Here is a 25,175-nt window from a genome sequence, read left to right as displayed (position 1 = left end):
GGCTATTCTTGTCAAAGATATTAGAATAACTTGCAGTTTCCTTCTCTATCTCATTTTATAGATGAGGGAGGAATCAAAAAAGGGTAAATGACTTGTTGAGAGTCTTGTAGCTAATAAGTGGATAATGCCAAATATGAACTCAGGTCCTCCTGATTCCAGGGCCAGAGCTTGAAGTCAACAAAGTTAAGTGACTTGTTGAGGGCCTCCAAGTTAATAAGTGGTTAAATCCAGATTTGAACTTAGATCCTCTTGATTCTAGGGCCAGAGTTATATCCAGTATTCCACCTAATTGCTCCTTCTATTCTAACAGGGAAAAACAAGGCATAGATCTGGTGGGAAACCAAAGTAACTTAGTGGAGTCATAACAGAGGAAATTCAGAATGAGACCTGAAGAGAAATAAGATATAGCTACAATGGGCAACCTCCTTGAAAAAAATTTTCCTGATGGAAGTGAATGCAAAGGTGGATGATACTTCTACTCTGTAAATTTCTGGAGTGGAATTGGAAGACTGCTTTTACATACTGGTCCTATCACTTGTAAGCCATGTGTCCTTGGATAAGTGAGTTTACCTGTCTGGATTTCAATCTCTTTACATGACAGATTAAATGTCCCTTGAGGTTCCTTCTAAGGATTACCCTTCTGTAATGGTTAAATGATCTCTTGGGCACTTGTCAAAGTTTATTTTTTAAATTATATTAAAAAGACAAATGCAATATCTGAGATATGCACATAATGCCATTCAAATAAGTTACTGGGGACAGAGGTGAAATAATATGAAAAAGAGAATAAGTCTAAATTCAGGTGACAGAAGTAGAGTGACTCATCTCAAAAGAATCTTATTTTTTGGCCCCCTCTGACAAAGGACTCTTTTCTATTCTGTAACTCATAGCCTTATGCCTTGTTTGTATTTTTTTCTCTAGTTTAACTTCCAATCTAGCAATATTTATAACAGCAAGGAAAATAATGATGATAACTACAAGAGATTTGATGGTTATTTGGTACATTGATAGGTAACAGAGTAAGACTGTAGCATGATAAGAACTGTCATTACATTGGAAGAGGGAATCCCCAAGTGAAGAAAATTATTTCATTAATGAATTTCAGTATTTTTGGTTCAACTTGGTTTTTAGAAAATTTTCCAGAGTACTGAAAAATTAAGTGACATTCCTAGGATCACGTAGACAGTATGTGTCAGAAGTAGGACTTAAACTCAGGTCTTTCTAGCTTCAAGAACAGCTGTCTATTCTCTGTACTATTCTGTCTGAGAACAAAGAGGCATATGTGTTGTTGGGAAGAACAGTATTCAGATCCCACCCAAATATGCTGGCCATATAGCACTGGGCAAAAGTGCTAATATATTAAGTGTATCATCTTATTGGACTGGTGTACCTCTTCAAGAATGAGAGATTGAACAACAATCTATAAGTAATAAGTAGTTGCCCTATAATCAACCAGTTCTAGTTGATCTACGTTGCCATTTCTTTCTTTCCTTCCTTCCTTTTGTTTCTTCTTCTTTCCTTCCTTTCTTCCTTCCTTCCTCCCTTCCTCCTTCCTTCTTTCCTTCCTTCCTTCCTTCCTTCCTTCCTTCCTTCCTTCCTTCCTTCCTTCCTTCCTTCTTTGCTTCCTCTTTGGATGGCATTTTATCAGATATTCTACTTTGTCTCTTGAGATAGACATATCAAGTGTTACTATATTCATTTTAAAGAGTAATAAATTGGAATATTTGAATTCCAAGGCCCTTCAAGATCTATATGTATAATTCAATGATCAACTGTTCTTACTATCTATATGGCTATGGATGAGCCATTTGACTTACCTGAACTGCAATTTCCTTAGTTTAAATGACTTCAAGTCACATAAGTAGTAAGTTTTAAAGTAGAATTTAAATCTAGGCCTTCATAAGGTTATGGAGACATTGCCATTACCAAACACAAGCTCTTTTATTCTATGAAAGACTATTTCCTTCTATGGCACAATAACTCTCAGAGTTGTGTAATCTTCCCAAGAAAGTTTCTTACTCTTTCCTTGTGTACTTTCTTTGGATCTGTGTAACATTAATGTAATTCAATAAAGAATATAGGAGAAATGTTTTTTAGGGAAGATATCACATAGGATTCGTTCTTATTGTATTAAACTGCCCATTCCAGCACTCATCTCCTCACTACCATTAATCATTTGAGAAGCTCTCCAAATAAGATGGGATCAGAATTCCATCAAAGATAACTACATCACATCTCTAGCTATTTACTCTGAACTGTAGCTTGGTTTCAATTCCATTATGTCTATTTTTTTAAAAGAAAGAAAAGTTGTTCTTAACTCAGCCAAAGAGAGGTTTTCTTTTCTTTATTTAATATCATCATGGGATCTGTATTCAGAAAATCTGAGAGTTGAAAAGAAATTCAGTGACCACCTAAGTCCAAACCATATTTGAAAAACAAATTCTTATAATACAACTGGATATTTAGACCATTTTGAAAATATCTAGGCAGAGAGAGCTTAGCATTTCCAAAAGTAGCTAGTTCATTTAGGGGCTGCACTAATTCTTAGGAAGTTTTTCTTTACTTTGAGGCTAAATTTGCCTCCTTAAACCAATTATCCATCATTCCTAATTTTGCTCTCCAGAAGGAAACAGAACAATTTATTATTGCTGATACCATTATTTTATTAGTGGTAATAGTTGTAGCAGCAGCAGCAACAGCAGCAAAAATAAATAATAATTTTGCATTTAAGGTTTGCAAAGTACTTTTTACCTCACAACCACCTTATGTAATAGATTCCGATGTCCTCATTTTACAAGTGAGATAGACAATGGTTAAGTGACTTGCTCAATCACAATTAGTGAGGTCAGATTTGAATTTAGATCTTCTTCATTCCAAGTCCAGCCCTGTATATACTTTTTTACCTAACTGCCATTCTAAAATCATTCTCTATATTAGAGCTTCAAAGCTTACCCCCAGTTCTTTCTTGTTTTGATTAAAATGTTTCCTCCTTTCTTACCACTTCTTCATATAACTAGAGTTCAAATTCTTACATTATCCTGTTTGGTTTTGCTTATAAATTACCTTATCACACTCTATTTACAGAGAAGCACACCTACATATTCATCCTTAAACTTAGGATTCATCATTTTCCTCCAGACCTGTGCACAAATTATTTTAATGCCTGGAAAGTATACCTTTATACCTTGAACTCAGAATCCTTGATTTTTTTTCATGATTTAGCTCATGTTATTTCCTAAATGACTGGTAATTGGGACGATTATAAAAGAGTTTCAGCAGGCTTTGAATGAGTGACACTTGAGGACCCTTCCATATCTTATTTCCTGTGATGTTAATTTATATAGACAGTCTTTGCTGACTCCCCCAATTGTCATTATTGTCTCTCGTGAAAATCTACTATTAATTCTCCTGTAGAATGGAAACTCCTTGAGGACAAGAACTGTTTCTCTTTGGGTCTTTGTATAGTCAGGGTAGGCCAGAGTGCTTTCTACCTAATGATCAGACTGCTAAGCAAAAGGGGATTGAGTCTTCTCAAACTCCCCACCCAGATAGAGCACACTTCTTCTTCTTGGATCCTGTGGGCCTGGAGGTGATAAAAAACAAGGTAGTATTGAGTTTGCTTCTCCTATCTCCGTGGCGATATTCTCCATTAGTCACACACCAACAAAGAAAGAACATTCAGCATCCCCTATATCTATGGCTCCACATAGCACTGCTCTGTCACATCTTGGAACCAGGGGAGGCATTCCAACTGCAATTAAGAAGAACATTTTGTCTAAAGGTGAAATCATCGGGCAGGCTTGCAGTTTTCAATAATGGGAACGATGCATCCAGCATTCCATATTTTTTATTCAACTGGAAAGCCACTGTCAACTCAGCTGTGAGCTCTGCTCACCCCCCCCCCCTTTTCAGCAACAGAAATTGAAACTCGGATGCAATATCCCTTATAATGTTATGGTGGCAGTCTAGATGGAGCAATTGGAGTGTTTGATGTGAAGTTGAAATACATAAAGAGATAAATGGTTTAATTTGAATCAATATTAATTTGGGACAATTCACTTTTAACTTGCCTTTCACAGAAAATACAATTATTCTGCTCAGACATGAACCAAAATTTTGTTCTTGTTCTCAAAAGCCTAGGAGCAAACTAAAGTGTTTCTGGGACTGAAACAGTTTTTATTGTTGCAGCTTTGATCAGGCCCAATGCATAGTGTGATAAGTGAGAAGAAAATTCTCTGGATAACCAGACTTCCTTTCTGCCACCTGTCACAAAAGAGAAGATGAGGAAAGGGAAACTGCATGGAAAATATTATGGATTGGAAATAAGTCTAAAGTTTGAAGATGCCCCGAGAGAACATCTGATCCAATCCTTTTTCTCCAATATTTTATTTAAGAGGAAATTCACGACCAAATTATTAAGTGACCTGTCTCAGATCACACAGGAAATGCCAGAGTTAATATCTGAACCCCACTCTTTTAGTCCTGGAACTGCTTCTCTTTTTATTATCAGTGGAGACTTGGATTCAGATCTTGCCTTTGATGCTCATGAGTTTGACTATAAACAAATTGTCTGGACCTCAATGAACTTCAGTTTCCTCCCCACAAAATTAGACAATTAATACCTATAGCTATTGTTGTTCAAATTATGTCTGATTTTTTTGTGACCACACTTAGGGTTTTCTTGGCAAAAACACTGGTGTGGTTTACCATTTCTTTCTTCAGCTCATTTCATAAACGAGAAACTGAGACAAACATAATTAAGTGACTTACCCAGGCTCACATAACTAGTAAATGCCTGAGGCTGAATTTGAATTCATGAAGGTGTCTTCCTGATTCTAAGAGCAATGTTCTATCTATTTTGTCATTTAGCAACTCAAAATAACTCTAATTTTTACCTTAAAAAGTCATTGTGAAGATTAATCAATGAGCATTTATTAAATACTTGCCTAGTGCCAGAATCTTTAATAACACTTACAATTCAAGTTAAAACCAAAACCATTTCAGTTCTCAAGAAACTTAACAGGATGAAACAGTAGATAGACAGATAGATAGATGTGCATAAATATATAGACATGGAGATATCGAGCTAGAGATATAGAGATATAGATTTATAGATATAGTCATATGATGTGTGTATGTGTGTGTGTGTGTGTGTGTGTGTAGAATAAAACTAAATACAATATATATCCAGAATGGATATAAAGAGGTCATGACTAGATGGCACAGTAGATAGATTGTTTGGTCTGGAGTAAAGAAGACTTGAGTTCAAATTCAGCTCAGACATTTACTGTAATGCCAGAGAAACTGAGCAAGATAGAGATTAGAGAGTATTTAATAATTTATTAAATGGGAGAGATTTACTGGGACCAAATGAATCCATGGTTTGGTCCCAGTGATGAAGGAGACTATCATCTCCAAGAATCTAGCAGTGAATGTTAGATAAAAGATTCTTTTATAGGGTTACAAGAACAATGACATAATGGGGGAGGTACCTGGATGGGGATGACCTAATGGGGGGAGGAACATGGATGGGGATGACATAATGGAGGCAGGCACCTAGGATGACATAATGGAGGGAGGTACTGGAGAGGCTAATGATGTCTAAAATGGATAAAGACTTTTATCCCATCAAACATTAAGAGGGAATAATTATAGCCTAAGGTCTAAGATATAAGACCTTTATCCTAACATTAAAACGGAATGGTTATAACCTGAGGCAGAGTAACTGAATAGGACAATTAGGGAAACTGGGTCAGGACATTAAAAGAGAACTTGTGTGTGATCTTTACTAATTTTGTGATCTTTCACAAGTTTTTCACCTTTGTCTAATTCATTTTCTTTAAATATAAAATGGGAATAAAAATAGCATCTACCATACAGGATCATTTTGAAGATCAAATGAAATCATATTTCTAAAGCACATGATGGATAATTAGTATATTAATCTCTTCCCCTTTCTAAGAAGTGATGTAAGTATTTAGGAATTAATAAATGTCAGCAAAGAATTGTTATAGTGCAATGCCTGGGGCCATGAAACCATAGAATTAAGGTTGGGCTACTGTACAGTAGGAGTGACTGCATCCTAAATAAGATAAGGGATATGTCCAAAATTATACAGCAGTTTTTGAATTCAGGTCTTTTGTCTCCGATTTCAGCCTTCCTGTTCTTATAGTATGGTGTCATTTGGGTCAAAAATCTGGCAACTGGGATTCAGGAAATACATATTCTCAGTTAGTTGTTATGTTTGCCTTTGTTTAAACTACAATGAAGATAAATCTCAATATCCCAACATTTTTACTTCATTGTTGCTCCCCTCCCATGAAGAACTTTGGCTAAGAAGCAAAGAACCATAGAACTTTGAGCTGGAGGGAACAGAACCTAAGGAATTCTGAGACTTAAGAGACTTCAGAGACCATCTAGCTTGAGCCATGTTCCAAATATCACCCTCTGCATGGCAAGTGGCCCTTCAGCTTTCAGATGGAGATCTACAGGGAGAGAGTATAGGCCCTCTCATGAAAAACAGCTCATTCTACTTGGGATTCCTCCAAAATCTTGGAAGTTTTTCCTTTCTTTCTACTTTGCCCAATTCTGCCTCTTTTCCACTTTTTTGAGTGTATAGATGAGTAGAATAAGATCAATTCCTCTTCCTCATAATCCCTTCATACACCTGATATCCTGAGAAACAGCAAAACAAATCCCCTTTCCTCCTAGTAGCTCTTCACTTTTGGTACAATGGTAATTTTACTTCAAAATCTTTTGGTCATAATCCCCACCACCGTCATCATAGCAATTAGTATTTATATTGTTTTAAGATTTGTAAATACTTTTTGTGCTAATTTATTTGAGTTTCACAAAAACCATGTAAACCATTTTACCATTTTATATATAGAAAAACTGAGGCTGAGAGAAATGCCTTGCCTTTGGTCACATACCTAGTAAATATGTGAAGAAAAATCTGTATTCAGATTCTTGGAATAGCTGAATATCCACTATTCCACCTACCTGCTCCATATGTGCCACATATGGCTCATAAATAAATGACAAGGTTTTTAACTTCTCTATCTGTGCCTGTTTTTCTGTTTCTGTGTGTGTCCTTCTGTTTTTCTGTTTGTCTCTGACTCTCTCTGTCTCTCCATGTGTGAGAGACACTTTTGGGGAATCTAGTGGATCCCTTTCCAGAATATTTTTAAATGGATTTTTTAAAAATACATAGAAATACAAAGGAAGCTAAGTACTTCAATAAAGTTGTTTACACACACACACACACACACACACACGCACACCTGTTCATAGAGTCTAAGTTAAAAACTCAGCATATGTAGAATGATCTTGAGACTCTTCATTATGCTAGGTACTCTTCTGTGGATATCTTCCAGCTTGTTTATATCTTTTATTCCTGTATTAGCAGAATTCTTGCCAGGGAGTGATATCAAGGGGACGCACTCTCAGATTTGCAGTTGAATCACAAAATCAGAAAATTTCAGAGTTGCGAGGAAATTTAGGGCCCATTTACTCCATCTTAGAAATTAAATGAATTTTCAATATACCTGGAAAGCGGTTATTCAGTCTCTATTAATTAAAGTTTGCAGTTAGAATTTCTTCTCTAGACTCAAAAGAGTGCTTCCTCTACCTGCTCTGCTTCTTCCTCATGAAGAATGGAAGATGTGCCTCAGTACAGAAAACCTTTTGAAATGTGGTATCTTTTTATTCCTCTCTGGATCTAAAATAATGAAGCTTGCTATAGAGGTTCACTTCATTCAAAAGTGTCATGGACAGATCATAGGGTCATAAAAACTTAGAGCATATTAAAGGATCATAGCTGTAGATCTATGGGGAACCTTAGAAATCAAGTAACCCAACCCCTGCACTTCACAAATAAAGAAACAGAGGTGTAAGGAGGTTAATGGATGTGTCTAAAATCATACCAAAAATATTAGAGGTGGAATTTAAACCATATCTTTTGATTGCAGAACCGGTGTCCTTTTGTCTATGTGGATTCTTTTCTCAATTCTTGCACATTGTGGGTCAAGCAGTAGGTGGAATACTGATACACATCATTCAAAGTAAATTCCATTTATAGAATTTCAAAATCTGACAAAGTAGCAAACTGTTTTCATGCCTGTGAGCTGGAAACCTTCAAATACCAAAAGTCATTAGGATAGGAAAAAATGTTTTAGTTGCCAGAATGTGTTGACAAAAAATATGACTTAGAACTGCTATAAGATAATAGGCAAGATGAAAAGCAAAATGTTATTCTAGAAGCAGAGATTGTAGACAGAGGAGATATGCAAGCATGAGGGGGAGTGGGGAATCTCATAATTCAAAGAAACTGAAAAAGGAGACAGGGAAAGAAAAGGCCTGTAGGTTAATTTTGCTTTGTAATAGATGGGGGAAACAAAAGTAATATGGTGACTGAAATTGCCCATTTCATGTGTGTAAGTGGCTAGCACCCATTTAGTTTCCAAATTTTTGGTTATAACAAGAGGTAAATATTTTAGTCCATATACATACATTCATATGCATATGTGTATATGCATCTTCATACATATTCATGTGTGTATACATATATATGTGCATGTGTGTGTACTTTTTTCTTTGATTTCTTTGCACATTTAGCAATTTTATAGCTTGGTCAATGGATATCCACATTTTGGCAACTTTCTGGACATAGTTCCATATTGCCTTCCAGAATGGCTAGACCAATTCACATTCCCAACAACAGTGCAATTTCCTTCTTAGTATCCTTTGTTCATCAAATAGGTGGCAAGAAGAAACTCAAAGTTCTTTGAATTTCTAATTGTCTAATTACTAGTGTATTATTTTTTAATAAAAACTTTATTTTCAAATTATATGTAAAGGTAATTTTCAACATTCAACCTTACAAAATCTTTTGTTCCAATTTTTTCTCCCTCCCTTTCACTCACTCCTTCCCCTAGACAGCAAGTGATTCAATATGGTAAACATGTGCAGTTCTGTACATATTTCCACAATTATCATGCTGCACAAGAAAAAAATAAGCTCAAAAAAGAATGAAAAAGAAAATAAAAAGCAAGCAAAAGACCAACAAAAAAGATGAAAATACTATATTATGATCCACACTCAGTCCTCACAGTCTTCCTTCTGGTTGCATCCATCACAAATCTATTGGAATTGGCCTGAATCACTTCACTGTTGAAAACAGGCACTTCCATCAGAATTGATCATTGTATAATCTTGTTGTTGCCTTGTACAATGATCTCCTGGTTCTACTCACTTCACCTGACATCAGTTTATGTAAGTCTCTCCAGGATTCTCTGAAATCATCCTGTTGATTGTTTCTGATAGAATAATTATATCCCAAAAAATTAATATATCTTAAATTATTCAGTTATTCTCCAATTGATGGGCATCCACTCAGTTTCCAGTTTCTTGCCACTACAAAAAGGGTTGTCACAAACATTTTTGCACATATGGGTCCTTTTTTTTCCTTTTTTATGATATCTTCTGGTAAAGACACTGCTAGATCAAAGGGGTATGCAGTTTGATAGCCCTTTGGGCACTACTTTCCAGACTGGTTGGTTAAGTTCACTACTGCACCAATAATATATTAGTGTTCCAGTTTTCCCACATCCCCTCCAACATTTATCATTATTTTTTTTTCTTTTCATCTTAGTCAATTTGATGTGTAGGTGTGTAGTTGTCTTAATTTGCATTTCTCTGATTAATAGTGATTTAGAATATTTTTTCATATGGCTTAATTATAAGTAATTTGAATCCCTTGAGAGCTTGGATTTCTTCCTTTGAAAATAGAGTATTCTTGTCCTTTGATCATTTCTCTTTGGAAAAAATTTTATTTTTTAATATATTTTACATATTTAACTTTCACTTGTTATATATACATATTCATATATTTCTTATATTTATATAGGTTGTGTATTTTCTTGTATATTTCAGTTTCTCATGTATCTTTGATATCAGACTTTTTATAGGGGAAACTTGATGCAATGATATTTTTGCCTCAGTAATTTTAGTTGTACTTCCCTTAGTTTAGTTGTACTTCCCTTTAGTTGTACTGCCCTTCAATATCTATGTTTTACATAGATATATGTTTAATGTTTGTATGTATATACACATGTTTATATATATATATATATATATATATATATATATGTAGGAATGTGTATGTATACACATATCCTTTTGGAGCATATCTTTGTATAGAATGATGCTAGTCTAAACCTAATTTTTTTTCCAGTTTCTAGTTTTCTACAGAGTTCTCACCACAATATTTGAAGGGTGCAAATTTGTACAACACTATGCTTTGTTTTCCATTTGTTTCTGCTTGTTGTATATTTATTTTATTCTACTGAACAACTTTTATATTTTCTTAAAGGAATAACAAAAAGCTTTTGATTATTAATAATTTGCAACACAATTTATTATCTAGAATTGATTGACCCCTTCCTTCTCACTTCTTTTTTTCTTTTTGCATAATTTCCCTTGAGATTCTTGACTTTTTCATACTTTTCTATGAACACAAACACAAATAATCCTTTGGTAGTTTGATTGGCATGGCATTGAGTTAATATTATAATTTTAATCATGTTATCTTGATATTTTTTTCCCCACTTTTGCATCCTTTTTTTTTTAATAAAGAATGTTTAATTCAAAAATGGCGATGCCAGGCAAGTCATTTTAAGAAAAGAAAAACCTCCATGTTCACCAATATTTATAACAACCATCTTTAGAGTAGCAAAAATCCTATATCATAAAGTAGATGCCTATCAATGGAGAAATAGCTGAGCAATTTGTAACGTGGATGTAATGGAATATGAGTTTGTTGTTAGAAATGAGCATGATGAATGAAGAGACGTCTGGGAAAAAATTATGGGAAGTGTTGAAAAATGACAGTAAATGACAGGAAAACAATATGTACAATGAGTATAAAAGTGTAAATAGAAAAAAAATCACTATAAAATCATCAAAAATGACTTTTGAGAAGTGATAAGCAACCTGATCCCAAAGAAGATACATAAGAAGACAACACCTCCTCCATTTACAAGAAGTGATGAGAGTCTCTATTAGAATAAAGACTGTGTGAATGGAGATAAGTCAATCTACATAAGAGATGTTATAGAGGAATATGGAATATAAAGTATTTTCTACAGTCCTCACAACCTGTCAAAGCTCTCTGAAATAGGAATTACATGAAAAAAAGCAGGATAATTTTATCTGTCTCTTAGACTATCTTAAACTATCTTAGACACCAGGAACTCAAATGAGTTAAGAAATCTGATTAATAGAGAAGAATTATCTCCAACTCCTAATGCACTCCCTCAGAATCTTCTTTCCCCCCATCCCTCTTGCTTCAATAAATCTCAGCAAGTGGATGCACAGACTGGCAATAGAACTCAATTTTACCCAATCCTTCTCTGCCACAGAAAACCAAAAGGCAGTAGATTGCTTAAATTTGGAGAGCACCACTACAGCTTTCTATGGTCTAACATAGTTCAGTTAGAGAAATGGAGATCAGAGACAACTAGAAAAAGACATGTGTGGGTGACTGTGTGATACTCCAGTATTCCTGAGGAAAACAGAAAAACTCCAGTATTCAGCTAGGACCAATTTTGTCTCCCCAGAAGTCACTTAAGGCAAAGTCTGAGGCTGATGAAATATAAACTGCCCAAGATGAGAAAAAGCTGAGACATCTTTGAGATACAACCTTCTATTCTCACCCTAATTCTTCCAAAGAAATCACCCTCAAAGAGGAAAGGGTCATAACATGAGCAATAGGGGAGCAGGAAAAATGATTTAGAAATTTGTGAAGATCCCAGAACCAAGGAAGCTCAATTAAATACCTTCAACATAACCAGATAAACTTAATAGGGAAGATATTATTATCAGAAGAGAGTATCTCTTCTACATCAGCTATAAGAGTTCACATATGTTTGAATAGATATCATAAAACAAAGGAAAATAAATCAATATCTGCTGAGCCAAAAGAATCTGCAGATTACTAAGAGAGCTTAAAACCATAGTGGGATGTTCCTGAATGGTTCAAAAGATAAATAATTGTGAAAGAAGAATGAATATCCTGCATAACAGAAATAATTGGCCAAATAGAAAAAATAAACAAAAGTGATTTGACTCCATGATGACAAGGCTCACCAAAGAAAGAATAGAGAATATAATTATGGGAAATATGAATCCATGGAAGTGAAAGACAATCTGGAAGAGGAAAGCTATAAAGAAATAAAATTAAAACATGAAATTCATACTAGCAAAATATATTTATCTTGAAGACATGAGGCATGGGAACAGCTTAAGGGTTATAGGTCTCACAGAAGTACATGACAAAACAAAACAAAACAAAAAAACATGAAGAGATATTTTAAAAATTGAAAAGACAAGATCCTTTCCTAAATTGAGTTAATGAATAATTCATTTTTTGCATGAATTTTGTAGCTTCTAAGTAAGAAGGCCACACATGAATAACATAGATCTGATGATGAACAGTTTGTTTCCTTGCTTTGAAAATTTTATTTCTCTGGATTGTTTATATGAATATGAAAATGGCACTAGAAAAGTCTTCTTGATACATAAATCTGGTCTGGTGATGCTTGCTCAAAAATCCTTATTGATTCCTTTATTCCCTAATATTTTATCCATTGTAGCTTCTAGCTGCCCCTATGACACTTAGCTACTCCTAATTCCATAGACTATCTTGAGGTAGAAAATGATTACTTAATATTTCTTTAAATTAATGACTTCCTTAAACTAGATTTTACATTTCCTTTTCTTCGCTTTTGTCTGTTTTGCAGAAAAAAAACTTCAACACAAATCTCAGAAATACACCAATAACCAAAAATGTTATTATAAATGTCACCTCCTTTCCAATATTGAGAACATACTTGCGTAGAATTTGACTGGAGACTTGGGGAAAGTTAGGGGTGAGTAGCTATCTAACACCGACAGATTCATCCTTTTCTAATTAGCATCTAGAGAATCACAAACTGGATAGAGGGCTGATTAAAGGATATAAACCTTTCTTCCCTAATATTTTATATCGAAAGTTGATGGACCCAAATTTAAACTTCCTGAAGCTTGACAATTCGCTTGCAATAAATTCTACACAGGAAAAATAATCACACTGGCGTTACACCTCCATTCCATTCCTCTGCTATTTCTCCTGTTCCTTTCAGACCATAGTGATAGGGGGGAAAAAAAGAGTACATGAAAAGACAGGAGGCGAGTGATGTCTGTAGAATAAAAAGGGGGAAAATATCATCCAATCCACCCTCCTTTCAAGGGTTGAATCTACTTCCTAACCACAAGGAATTCATCTTTGGGGGTTGAAGATGTATTGCTATACTCTATCTGTTCACAAGCCTGTACTTTCTATTAACCAACTTGATTGAGAGAGGTAAGCCCCTGATGGAATTAACTATCATTTCAAGCCCATGCAGAGAAGAGGAAGCACAACCGGACCATTCTTTCTAGTCAGACACATTGAAGATAATATACTTTTTTAATTATGCTTGGCAATGGACATTTTAACACTTTTTTCCAAATATCATTTCAGAAATTAAATTAGGCTCTATTTATACAAGAATTTAGTGGAAAGTACTCAAGATGATTTTTTTTTTTTATCCTGCTTTCTTCTTATAGTCCTTGTAGAATTAAGGGGAAGGAGAGAAATTAGCAAAATGAGAGAAAACAAGAGATAGGAAGGAAGAAAGGGAAAGAGAACTAATCATTAAATATGAGATTTGTGAGTGCATCCTGAATTTTTAATTAATTTTCATACTTGACCTGATTCCAAAGATAATAGTTCTAGAACTAAAAGGACCCCAGAAATCACATATTTTAATCCCCTCATCTTATATGTACAGATATTCAGACCCATTGGGATAAAATGACTGCCCAAATAATATAAATTGGAAAACGAATTTAAACCTCTTACTCCACAGCTACTCCTCCACTGGTAGGAATGTGATATGGTTGGTAAAGATCAGGGAACAAAGGGTAGCCAGTGGAATCCCAAGTGATAGTGCTTAAAATTAAAAGCATTGAGTTTGAATAATTTATGTTAGCTTATACAAGTCAGTTCATATTAAATGAGAAGATTTGGCCAGATGATTTCAGAAGGCTTTCTTCTTACAGTGAAAACAGTGTCACACCTATGGCCTGCATCCTTTTTTGTTTCCTCCCTGAATCTTCATTCTAGGAAGCCCCCATTCCAGCCACACTTTCTTTAAACCCCAATTGACTATTTCTTCATTTTCTCTCATTTCTCCCCTTCTCTTCCCAGATTTGCTATATATAAATTTACTATATATATAAAAGTAATATAAGCTATATACTATGTCAACTGAGTCTTTGTCTGATATTTTTTGGTATCTCTCCATAGTTCCTGGTATAGTATTAAGCACATAAAAAAGTACTTGATGAATACATTTCGAGTGAGTGATCAGATTCCATATAGAGAAAGGTGATTTGGTTCAAGTGAAAGGCAAGCTGTGAAAGTTGAAGAGGATCTAGACAGGTGAGCATCCTAAAATGCAAGTTTTTTTTTTGTTTTCTAGAAAAGCTGTTCCTTTATTGGAAAGGAAATGTGGTATATGGCAAAGGGAACTGGTTTGGAAAACAGGAATTGTGGCCCTTGGTGTCACAGATAAGCTGTGTGAGGGTTAGAAAAGTCATTTAAATTCTCTGTCCTCATTTTTTTCATTTGAGAAATGAAGATATTAAATTTAGTATTGTCTAAGGTACCTTGTAGTGCTGATATTCTCTGTTCTATGTAATTTCTCTCCTCTCTATAACAATGTTTTTCTTTAAGGTCAATTTTCCTCTAACCATTTTCATTTCAAAGTACTTCCCAATCTGGATATTTGGTGTTTTATAAAACCTCCTTCCCATTCAATTTATACTTAACATTCTCCGTTCTTACCATCCCTCCCATGTCTTATATTTTCTGCTTCTGAAATTATCTGTTCTATGGTCCTTCTCTGGTCTAAATTTGTCTGTTCTTAAATCCCTTCCTCCCCCAACATGGTATGTTCTAAGTATACTTCCAACTTTAGCAATCAATATTCTAAAAGCTATCTTAGTTCATTCTGTGTTCTAAGGGCACTCCCAGTTCTGATATTCCATGTTCTAAGAGCCCTCTCAACTTTGATTTTCTTTGTTCCATGTGCTCTCCAAGCTCTTATGGTCCATATTCTAAAGGCTCTCCCGTCTCTGATGCTCTTTTTACTTTAAAATGGAAAAGCAACAAGAGAATTAAATTCACTTGGTTTGGGATCTTTCTACCTCTAATGCTATTCCATATATCAAATTGTGCAATGTAAATAATAGAATATATCTATCCTAATTGGAGAATACCTCTAGATTCTATTTCTAACTAAGAAATAAAGGCCTTAAATATTCTCAGAATGACAAGTTTTGCTTTGGAGTTCAACCCAAGTTGACCTAGATAATAAATCTCTTTAGACCAGATTTTCACAAATGCATCCTTGTCCCCCTGTTGGGTATAACTAAAAGATGTTGAAGAAACAAGGATGTAGGTTGTGTCAATGCTATTCTGGGACTAGAATTCAAGGCCCTTTGACATTTTCTGTTGAAAGAAAGACCCAGTGCCCCAGGCTGAATTTAGGATGTGGTCTTCTCCCTGGGAAACCCACAGATCACAAGGAGGTCAAAAGAGGCTATATGTGTAAGAATACAATTCAAGGAATTGTGCCTTTTGGATACTAGAAGTAAAAAAGGTCCACTAAGTATAGAAAAAATTATATGATGATAAATAGGATATATATAGCATGTTAAGGTTGGTGAAGCACTTAAGTTATTTCATTTGATCTTAAGGAAAGGGAACAAATAGGCATCAGGGAGGAGTTGGTGGGAGGATAGTGGGGTAAAAGAAACAAAATCATAGAACTGGTTAAAAGCATACTTGTTAAAAGTATGTTGTAATAAAAGGAAGCTAGCCAGAGATTTGAACTTGTTCTAATTTTCAGTGTACTGTCCCTATTCCTTGAATTATAGAGGAGACCCTAACTCAAAATCAAATAAAGAAACTGAAAATGCAGAGGCCTCAATAATAAAGTCAGTTGGACTTAGTGATCTCAGTGGTCTTATATTAAAAGTAACTGATTATGAGTGACATGATTAAGCGATGAAAAGAATAAGGATGACAGATTAATGATAATAGTGCCTTTTAGAATCATGGCTCTCAAAAACCATAAAATGACACTCAGAAACCCTTATGGGCTAATAATCCAGTTCCTCTGTACCTATGAAACTCTCTAGTCAGATTACATGTTTTGAAGCTTTTTATTTTCAAAATATATACAAGGATAATTTTTATAACATTGACCCTTTCAAAATTTTGTGTTCCAATTTTTCCCTTCTCCCCCCGCCCCACCCCTAGATGGCAAGTAATCCAGTATGTATTAGACATGGTAAAAATACATGTAAATCTAATATAGGAAATTTATACAATTATCTTGCTGCACAAGTAAAATCAGATCAAAAATTAAAAGAATGAGAAAGAAAATAAAATTCAAGCAAACAACAACAAAGGAAGTAAAAATGATATGCTGTGATCCACACTCAGTTCCCACAGTTCTCTCTCTGTATGTAAGTGGCTCTCATCATCACAATATCATTGGAACTGGTCTGAATCATCACACTGTTGAGAAGAATCACATCCATCAGAATTGATCATCATATAATCTTGTTTTTGCCATATACAATGATCTCTTGGTTCAGCTCATTTCATTTAGCGTCAGTTCATGTAACTCTCTTCAGGCCTCTCTGAAATCATCCTGCTGGTCGTTTCTTATAGAACAATAATATTTTACAACATTCACATACCATAATTTATTCAGCTATTCTCCAACTGATAGGCATTCACTCAGTTTCTAGCTTCTCACCACTAAAAAAAGGGCTGCCACAAACATTTTTGCACATTTGGGTTCCTTTCCCTCCTTTAAGATCTCTTTGGAATATAAGCCTGGTAGAGTTTGATAGCCCTTTGGGCCTAGTTCCAAATTGCTCCTTGGAATGGTTAGATCCATTCACAATTCCATTAACAATGTATTAGCGTCCCAGTTTTCACATATCCCCTTCAACGTTCATCATGTTTACCTGTCATTTTAGCCAATCTGAGAGGAGTGTAGTGGCACCTCAGAGTTGTCTTAATTTGCATTTCTCTGATCAATAGCAATTTAGAGCATCTTTTTATTTGACTAGAATGGTCTTAATTTCTTATGAAAATTGTCTGTTCATATCTTTTGACCATTTATCAATTGGAGAATGGCTTGAATTCTTATAAATTGAATCAATTCTCTACATATTTTGGAATTGAAGTTTTTATCACAATCCTTGAATATAAAAAATATTTTCCCAATTTATTGCTTCCCTTTTAATCTTGTCTGCATTAGTTTTGCTTGTATGAAAAGTTTTTAACTTAATATAATCAAAATTATTTATTTTGTGTTCAATAATGTACTCCAATTCTTCTTTTGTCACAAATCCCTTCCTTCTCCACAGATCTGAGAGATAAACTATCCTGTTTTTTTTTCTATTTTGCTTATACTATCACTCTTTATGTCTAAATAATGAACCCATTTCAACCTTATCTTGGTATATGATGTTAGGTGTGAGTCAGTGCCCAATTTCTGCCATACTAAGAAGTTTCCAAATTTCCCAGCAGTTTTTGTCAAATAGTGAGTGCTTATCCCAAAAGCTGGAGTCTTTGAGTTAGTCAAACACTAGACAAACTAAAGTTATTGACTACTTTGTCCCAGCCAGATTACTTTTCATGTAACCTTTTGATAATAGAAGCAATAAAAGTAGTGTGGTGATGGTGTGGGTGATGGGAGTGGTAAAAGTAGTAGTGTTCATTGTTGTTATCATTGTCATTATAGTAGTAGTCGTGGTGGTGGTGGTAGTAGTAGCATCAGAAATAGTAGTGGTAGTAGTAGTAGCTAGCATTTATAAAATCTTTTAATTTGGCAGTGTTTACAAACAGCATGTCATTTATTATTATGACAACCCTGTAAGGTAGTTCTTATTACTAATCCCATTTTACAGATGAGAAAACTGAGACAGACAGAGGTTAAACAAATTGTTTAAGGTCACACAGATAGTAGGTGAATGAATCTAACTGTTTAGCAAGGTACCTTTCAATCAGTCTCAAATATATACAACTACTCCCTAAATTCCTTGGATGTTAGATACCCATTATATAATCAGTACCCATTATAGAATGAATCCAGAAAAGGGAAATAGCTTTCTTTTTGACTTGTACATATATTTGAAATTCCTATCTTTAATTTTTCACTTGTTACTAAAGTCATCTCAGCAAAATAATGGAAGAATGAAATATAAGAGAGTTATTATTCAGTCATTTTTCCTCTCATGTTTAATTTTTTATGACACCAATACATAGGATAGATAAATTTTTGGTGGTTTAAGGGAAAATATGTTCTAATTTCAATTGATTTTGAATTAACTTATTTCTACATTATCATATTATTTCAGACACGAAAAGTACCCCAGAGGATACATCTTGTCCAATCCATACTTACCTCGGAATCCTATAGCATCACAGTGAGTAAATTAGTTTACCAAGTAATCAGAAAGGTAGGGATAAATTTTAAGGACCATTTATTTGAAGCTTCCTTTTACAATAATTTCTCACTTTGTACCTATGAAAGTCTCAGGCCAGAGAACTTTTTATGTAATCTTGTAGTAGTAGAAATAATAGTAGTAGTGTCAGTAGCAGTGGGGGCAGTGGTGGTGGTGGTAGTAGTAGTATTAGCTATTAAATGTCTTAAGTAGCACATCTTCCAGACACTGTTCCAAGCATTTTTTGGGGGTGAAATCTGCTCTCAAGTTGCTCATATTCTAATGGGAGAAACATAAAAATGATTGGGTATAAACCTGATAAATACAAGAAATATGCAAGGTAATCAAGAGAGAAAAGGGATTATTGTAATATTAAGAGAGATCGGGAAAGAGATCATCTCACAGAAGAAGATAATTTAGCTGTGACTTGAAGGAAGCGTGGGAAACCAGAAGGTAGAAATGATAGAGGGACTATATTAGATATAGGGAACAAAAAGTGAAAATTGCCTGGAGGCAATAGATGGACTCTTATTCAAGCAACTGCAAGGTGACCAGTGTCTTTAGATTGCAGATATGTGAAGGTGAGTAAAGTATAAGTAAAGTATAAGAAGACTGAAAAGGTGTGTGAGTAGGAATCAGGTGATGAAGGGCTTTGAATGCTAAAGAAAATTGCATATTTGATTCTGGAGATAATCAGGAATGATAAGCTTATTGTATAGAAGGGTGATAGGATCCCATCTGAATTTTAGGAAGATCTAAATTACTAAAATTCAGATGGAAGATCTGTTTGGAGTTGAGTAGAAGACAGATGAGAATAGGAAGAGGCTTGAGGAAGGAACACTGACATCAGTGAGCTATTGCAATAGTGTAGACATAAGAAATAATTGTTTATACCATATTGATGGCATTTCCAGGGAAGGGAAAAAAGTATTTATTGATAATGTTGCAGCATTTACCAACAGATTGGTTATGAGAAGACAGAGGAGTCAAGGATGAAATTTAGATTATAAGCCTTAAAGAAGGATGATGGTATCCTTAACACTAATAAAGAAGTTAGAAAGAAGCAGGATCTGAAGGGGCAGTTATTGAGTTCAGTTTAAAATTTGAATGTAAATACCTATGGAACAGCCAGTCAAAGATGTCCCAATAGGCAGGTGAAGACTAGAGACTGGGGTTCAGAAGAGAGATTAGGACAGGACAAATAGATCTGGGAGTCATCGGTATGAAATTAATTGAATTTAATGAATATTCACTTATCATTTATTCTGTTTAAAATTGAAGGTCTGAAGATACAAAGCAAATAGTTTCTGTCCTCAAGAAACATTCTATGAAGGGATAATATCTTTTTTGATGATTAAATTAAAGGGTGAGAGAAGAATGTATTGGGGAAAAGGGAAAGGGAGAAGTGGGATGATGCAAATTATCTGCCATAAAAAAGAGGCAAGAACAGGCTTTTACAGTGGAGGGAAAGAAGGCAAAGGGGAGTGAATGAACTTTACTCTCATCAGAATTGGCTCAAATGGGAAATGACATACATACTCAATAGGGGGATAGAAGTCTATCTTATCCTGTGGGAAAATAGAAGGGGAAATGAGATGTGGGAAAGAAGAAAGATGATAAAGAAAGGGCATATTTGAGGAGGCAGTATTCAGTAGTAAAACACTTGAGAAGAGACAAGATGAAAAAAGAGAGAGAATAAATAAGGGGAAATGCAATGAGCAATACTAATTAAACAAAACTTGAAGCAAGTTTTTTTTTTTTTCCCCCGCTAAGGACTCATAGCTCAAACATAGAGAAAACTGAGTCAAATTTATTAAAAAACTAAGAGTCATGCCTCAATTGATAAGTGATCAAAAGATGGTCTGTGCCCAAAGGACTGCAAATTCATGCATATCTTTTGATCTAATAACAACACTGTGACTAGGCATGAAAAATATTAAGTAAATAAATTTAATCTCCAAAGAGATTCAGAAAAATAAAAAAAAAAAACAGAATAAAAGGGAAATGACCTATATATACAAAAATATTCATAACTGGGGAGCCCATCAGTTGGGCAATGGCTCAATAAATTCTAATGTGTGTTTGTGATGGAATAGTATAGTTTTCTGGGAAATGATGAGTAGGATGCTCTCAGGAAAAAAAACAAAACAAAACAAAACAAAACAAACAAACCTAGAAAGTCCTCTGTGAACAAAGTTAAATGTAAGCTATTTAAGTAATAGCATTGTTCTGGGATGACTAACTGTAAATGATTTTGTTATTGGCAGTAGTACAATCATCAACAATTGCTCTGAATGACTTAAATTGAAAAATTCTATCCATACCCAGAGAAGCAATTGACTATATATGAATATAGATTAAAGCATTCTCTGTTTTTCTCTTTCTTTTTAACTTAATTTTTGAGGGTTTTTAATTTCATTTACAACTTGGCTTTTATATTAGTATGTGGCATAACTTCACTTGTGGTTTCTTTATTGTGGGTGGGGATAAGAGAGAGAACATAAAACTAAAAATCTTAAAGACAAATGTCCAAAAAAATTGTTATAGATGTAATTGAGGAAAAATGTTAAATAAATATATATATTTTTAAAGAAACCTATTCTTCCAGGGCCATAATAAACAAATAAATATGTATGACCTCAGGAAAAAATGAATACTAGAAAACAATTTAGTTAATTAACTAATGAGAACTTATAATTTAGCTTTATAAAACTAAGCAAAGAATAGAATGAGGCAAGATTTCACTGAAGAATGGACAGCTGAATTGAGTCATGAAGGAAGATTATAATTCTAAGAGGCTTAATTCTGGACACTGAAAATATGCAATGCAAATGTTTGGGGTGGGAAATGGTTAAGAAAAACAGTAGTCAGTTTTGCTAATAACAGTGATTGTGGGTGGAAGTAAACTGAAATAAGTTTGGAAAGGTAGAATACAGGCAGACCATGGAATGCCATGCTGTAAGGCTAAGTATTTTGCATTTTAAGTTATGTAAAATTAGACACCATGTAAATAATTTTCTTTAAAAAAAAATGCTTTTGTTTTTGACATCACATGTATTTCTCTTTCACTAAAATGAGTCTTCTCTTGTGACAAAGACAGACAAATCAACCAATGTAATGATCCTTAGTATCTCATTGCTCCAAGGAAGTATATCAGCTAACATTAAAAGATGTTAAGGTTGATTCCACAAGATTTCCTTATTTATTGGCTATGGGCAATAAAAGGAATAGTCAAGTATGATTCCAAATTGATGACCCATGTGACTGAAAAGATACTATATCCGCTTCATCTTTTGACATAAAATAAAATGCTTATGATCTAACCAATTTCCACTTGATTAATGCCCAAATTTTTCTTGATGCTACCCAGTAGTAGCAAGAATTGTCCCTCTGGTTTTAGAGATTTAGAAAGATTATTGGGCACATAAAAACTAAGTGACTTGTATAAGGTCACACACTGAACCTATAAGAACAAAATCAAGGCTGGGTAGGATATAGTAGCATAAAATAGTGAGTAACGACATTCAAATCCAACTGTAAGGTATAAATGAGTTCCAAGAGGTTTCCTGGGGCTCTAAACAGAACTCTGATTCTAAGTGCCAGACTAAGAATCTCTATAGCTTGCTGTGCTAGAAACATGGCAGGATTTTTGGAGAGAATGCTGATGTCTAGGGAGGTGTTTGGTCCCTGAGTTCATTAAGTGTCTGAAGTTGCATAAAAGGGGCAAGAGTGTGCTCCAGAGTAATGCAACAAAGAGCCTGTTCTCTCACCAGCTTGCTGTATTCAGGAAAAGAGATATACCTGCCTCCATCAGTAGTTCTGGATTCCCAATTCTTGGTCTTAATTTTGGATGGACAACCTGGTTTCTTAATTATGAAATTCTGTGATAGTTCACTTAATCAACACTATACTAGTCATTGTGTTTCCAAGTCATGGAGAAAATGTAAAAATCTGAAGACAAGAGATGGAGTGCTGGGCGTGAAGAATAAAGAGGGCAGTTTGGCTATACTATAGTGTGATAGAAGAGAAGTATTACATAAAAATGTTGGAGAAATAGGATGGCACCAGGTTGTAAAACCCTAAAAGTCAAATAGAGGAATATCTATTTTAACCTGAGACAATAGAAAATGATTGAAGTTTGTGGAGTGGGGGATATTCATACCTGTGCTTGAGGGAAATCATTTTGAATTCCTGTAATAAGAATAAATTGAAAACTTGAGAGACTTGAGTCAGGGAGAACAAATAGGATGCCATTTTTGTTTCAGAGGCTAGTAATCTCCTATTTTGGTACAGACTCGATTCTCAATTCCATTTTTGATTCATCTTTAAAACTCAAATGATAATGCCTAGAAATCATCTCTTCTCACCCCAGTTCTATTTTATTTTTCCAAATACATGTAAAGATAATCTTCAACATTCATTTTCATAAACTTTTATGTTCCAATTTTTTTTCCTCTCTCCTTTTCCTCCTCTCTCCCCAGTACAGCAAGCAATCTGATATAGGTTAAATATGTATAATCCTTTTATACATGTTTCCACAGGAAAATCTTGTACAAGAAAAATCAGATCAAAATGGAAGAACATGAGAAACAGGAAAAAAATGTGAAAATACTATGCTTTTGATCCACTTTTAGTTTCCATAGTTCCCTCTCTGGATGCAGATGGCATTTTCCATTCTAAGTCTATTGAATTGCTTTGAATCACTGCATTGCTGAGATGAGCTAAGTAGATTCTAGTTGACCATTACATAGTCTTGCTTTACTGTGACAGGTTTTCTTGGTTTTTCTTGCTTCACTCAGCAACAGTTCATGGAAGTCTTTCCAAGATTTTCTGAAATCAGGCTGCTTATTATTTCTTATAGTACAGTTATATTCCATAACATTCCTATACCATAATTTATTCAGCCATTCTCCAACTGGTGGGCATCCACTCGATTTCAAAACCCTTGCCACTATAAAAAGAGTTGCTGAAAACATTTTTGGACATGTGGTCCTTTTTTTCTTTTTATGATCTCTTTGGGAGACAAACTCAATAGTGACACTGCTAGATTAGAGGTTATGCATGGTTTAGATATCACCTTCAGACAAGAATCTATTGACTGTCAAACCTTAGAGGATGGATGTTTGACGGGCATAGTGTCTCCTAAAGCTATTTAGAATTCAGTTGTAGTTTTAAACTGAGCTACTTCCTGACCCTCAAGTACTCTGTCCTTGTACTTACTGTGCCAGGGTTCTCTGACACATGTACTTTTTTTTCCCCCTTTTAAAATAATGCACTAAAATGTCTCAGTGTAATTCTGTTTCCCAGGAATGATGGATTTTTGAATAGTCATTCACTTATATATTAAACACAGCATTTATCATTTAAAAAAAAATCAGTAAGGTCTTTGAACATTCATTTCTACCTTGGGGCTAAATGTGTTTCTTTTGGGAAATGATGGCAGAATAAAGCATATTTTGATCTCACTTGCTTCAGTCTGGTTTGGTTTTTGTCTGTGGCATTTTCCTATTTTTTAAAATAAAAATCATGCATAGCTTTTGATAACTCATTTGTTAGATGTTCCTTTCACTCCATACTCAACCCTATCCTTTGGATTAATAGAAAAAGAATTTTTTTTATGTAGTGTCCAGATATGGAAGCAGAAGGACTTGAGTTTGAATTGTGCTTTGAAGTAATTTAAAATAGATAGCCCTTAACTTTTCTCAGTCTCAGGTATGCATCTGTGAAGTGGGATAATAGGTGGAATAATAATAGCAACAATATTTCTGAAGAGCTTGAAAATTTGCAAAGAATTTTTCATGAGTTATTTTATTTGATCCTGACAATAATATTGTAAAGTAAACCCTGGTATTATTCCCATTTAACAGATAAGGAAATTCTAGAGTCACTTAATAAATCTGAGACTAGATCTGAATTCATGTCTTCCTGACTATAAGCCCATAGCTGCCCCTACTATATATATCTGGGCTGTCAAGCTCACAGCATTGTCAGTGAGGCTCAGATGAGGTAATCAATACTAAGCTCTTGGTGAAAGGTTAAAGTCAATCTGGGAAAATGAAGACAAATATATGAAGTCAAGAAGATGTGGGCTAGAATCCCTCCTCAGATATCTATATCTGATCAGGGACATGGAAGTTGTATGACTACTTGTTATGTAGTAGAGATTCATTTCATGTTAAGTTTGAACAGATGGCCACTGAGACCACATCAAGCTGTAAAGGTCTATGATTTTATGAAGTCTTAGAATCACTGAGTCTCGGTTTCCTTATGTAAAAAATAGGCATAATAACAGAATAGAGAAATTTACAATTAAGAACAATGAATTAGGTGGAATTTGTGAAGAAACTAATGAGGGTTGGAATAACAACAATTCCCCCCAAGAAACATATAATATATACAAACAATTTTCCAATCTGAAGATATTAAACAAATAAGGGATAAGGACTGGACCTGTGGTTTCACTGACATAGGGAATTCCCTGATGAGAAAAACTCCTTTACTTGGGAAGTTCAAAATCTTCTGAATAACTTTTCGTTTTAGAGAATTGTCTGAAGCACCAATAT

General features: G+C 34.5%; 1 pseudogene; it reads right to left on the bottom strand.

The window, feature by feature from the left end:
- Positions 1 to 18,801: 18,801 nt before the first annotated feature.
- The window catches only part of LOC100920546, a 153,238-nt pseudogene continuing 146,864 nt past the window's right edge, over positions 18,802 to 25,175 (bottom strand).

The sequence above is a fragment of the Sarcophilus harrisii genome, chromosome 3 (assembly GCF_902635505.1).
Source record: "Sarcophilus harrisii chromosome 3, mSarHar1.11, whole genome shotgun sequence".
NCBI classification, from domain to species: Eukaryota; Metazoa; Chordata; class Mammalia; order Dasyuromorphia; family Dasyuridae; genus Sarcophilus; species Sarcophilus harrisii.
The sequence above is the reverse complement of the archived record's forward strand: the minus strand, read 5'-3'. Positions and strand labels throughout refer to the sequence as shown.